The 2,443-nt window shown below is 41.7% G+C and overlaps 1 non-coding gene across 1 annotated transcript; it reads right to left on the bottom strand.

The window, feature by feature from the left end:
• Positions 1-1,924: 1,924 nt before the first annotated feature.
• Positions 1,925-2,045, bottom strand: LOC134899873 (U5 spliceosomal RNA). Its single transcript, XR_010173422.1, has one exon. It is a non-coding gene; the product is annotated as a U5 spliceosomal RNA (small nuclear RNA).
• Between the last annotated feature and the right edge of the window lie 398 nt (positions 2,046-2,443).

Here is a 2,443-nt window from a genome sequence, read left to right as displayed (position 1 = left end):
ATTCGAGTTACCTGCCGCATTGCCATGCGGCTTCTTGGTTCTCCCTGGTTGTTGTGTATGCAACTCCCGTTGCGTTGTCTGACTGCACTTGGTCAGACTGAAAGCGAAGCCTGTAGTGCATTGTAAATTGCACGGAGTTCCAGGACATTTATCGACAGCAATCTGTCGTGATCCGTTTTAGAACCTCTGTCGCTGATCTTTTTTAACTACAACTCCTGAACCTCTGAGACTCTCGTCCAGAGTATATACACCCTCGCCCCTCTGTGGGAAACGCGAGTGAAGGCCGGCGAACTAAAGCGCTTTGAAAACACATCATTATTCTTAACAGGCGAATACACCAATGTACCGCTAGTGTGCGTGGCTTTTGCACTAATTACTAGATGTACATTTGTTCTTGCTGGTGTAGTAGGTAAATGTCTTTGATTTACCGTATTTATAATCTTACCTAGGAATTGACGTCGTTCAGACGGAATTAGATGCGATTGTTTTTGAACTTGACCTGCCACCGCAGTATACATTAGTAGCGCAAGTTAGAGGAACTCTGTTGAGACAGAGTTCTTATGAGCAGATCGTCTAAGTTAGAAGAACTCTTATGAGCAGATCGTCTAAGTATGGAACGATTGCCAACATCACTTTGGTAAATACCCGAGGCGTTGACAAGAAGCCAAACGGTAGACCTGAAATGGTTAATGGTTGTGGCGTTTTGCAAACGCTAGAACCTGTGATGAACAAACCGGAATGGGTAAATACGCATTGTGAAGATCAAGTGCAATTATGCAATTTTGTGGCTCCAATATGCAAATACTAACCGCAGAAAATCCATTTTCAAACTGCAGTAAGTGACTTGCTGATTGAGATTGCGACGGAGCTGTCTGGTTTTGTTACCCCAAACAGAGGGGAATAAGTAACCCTGACTCTGTTGGTGTACTACTGCCTGGTTATAAAGACAGCTGAAAACCAGCAGAGACTAAATGGCAACCTGCCAAACCGTTCGACAGAGGCAGTCTTGTCCTTTAATCTGTAATTAGCTAAGACATCCATGAGTTGATGTCTGGAAACCCCGCAAATGTAACATGTAAAGACGCGCTTCCACAATTGGAAAATGGAGATGGCCTAAGAGGTCATCAAGCCACTGGCTTGCTGACTGTAGCGTCCTGTCGTTACAAGGCGTGACTGTTTTGTACCACCGCCTTGAAAAAACTGAAGTCTAAAGGGATTAAACGCCGGCACAAGTATTTCCGTTTTGATACTGGATGCGGTAATGGCTGAATATCAAATTTAGGACCAAACAAGCTCTGGCCTTGTCGTGCTGAAACTAGCGACGATGAAAAGTGAGAATCGAAGTAACCGGCGTTAGCAGAAGCTTTACAAATATACTCTGCAGCTTCTTTTAACAGTGATCTCATTGTTTCCATACATAGAGTCTAGTGACCCAAATGTATCTTGGGTCTTTATAATGTTTGACACAGACGTATTTACCAATGGCGGATCGTGTCATTTTGGAAACGATTAAATAGTGGTTAGAGTCTACTCAGTCTCTGTAAAAATGGAGACATTGACTCACTGGGATTTAGCAATGTATGTTGTCAAAAACCCCGCACTATCTGAGTGCTGGACTAATGTACCCTTCTCACTCGTAGTTATCGGTGTGAGATTTGACATAGAATCGTGCATTAAATTATAAGACCAGTTAAATAAACACTCTGGTACCCAAAGGGAAATTGGCCCTTTGGAAAGACTGTCTTTTGTTAGAGCTGGCGGAGTAACTTCCGAGACTCCGATGTTACCGCTCTTTTAATTTGAATTGCCCATGCTTATAGGATTTTTAAAATTATTTTTAGTCTGCGCTAGAGCCTTACTCGCTATGCAGACAGACACCACAATAGGCAACGGACAGACACTTGCACGACTTATTGAAGTTATGTGTCATATATATATTTTATTGCTGAACAACATATTTATATGAAACTCATGGTTGTTCCTCTCTACGGAAATCTTTAGTAAAAGGCGAAAGATTTATTCGATCTGAAGAGAAACCAGAGTATTCTTTATGTGAAAAGCAGTTCACATGGGCATGTGAAACCCGAACCAAATTCCCACTAACACCCCTGCGCCTCTGGTGGCTTAGAGATGTAGGGCAGGAATGTTCCAGAATTACACACTGGAAAACAACAGGAAGCATGGTTAAAATGGCCCCTTTGCCATGCTGACCCTGATAATCACAGAACAAATTACAAATGTTTCCGTGTTAATATAGCCTATTATACAGTATAATCACAGGCCGGGTACAACACATGCTCTATGAATAAATATATATATAAGCTCATAGCCTATGATAATTACAGACATTAATATATTTATACAGCATTAATATAGGCTCAAAAGCCTATTATACAGTGATAACCACAGACCTTAATATAGGCTCCATAGCCTATTATACAGT

Source organism: Pseudophryne corroboree, chromosome 3 (assembly GCF_028390025.1).
Source record: "Pseudophryne corroboree isolate aPseCor3 chromosome 3, aPseCor3.hap2, whole genome shotgun sequence".
NCBI lineage: Eukaryota > Metazoa > Chordata > Amphibia > Anura > Myobatrachidae > Pseudophryne > Pseudophryne corroboree.
Note: the sequence above shows the minus strand (reverse complement) of the source record. Positions and strands in the feature narration are given on the sequence as shown.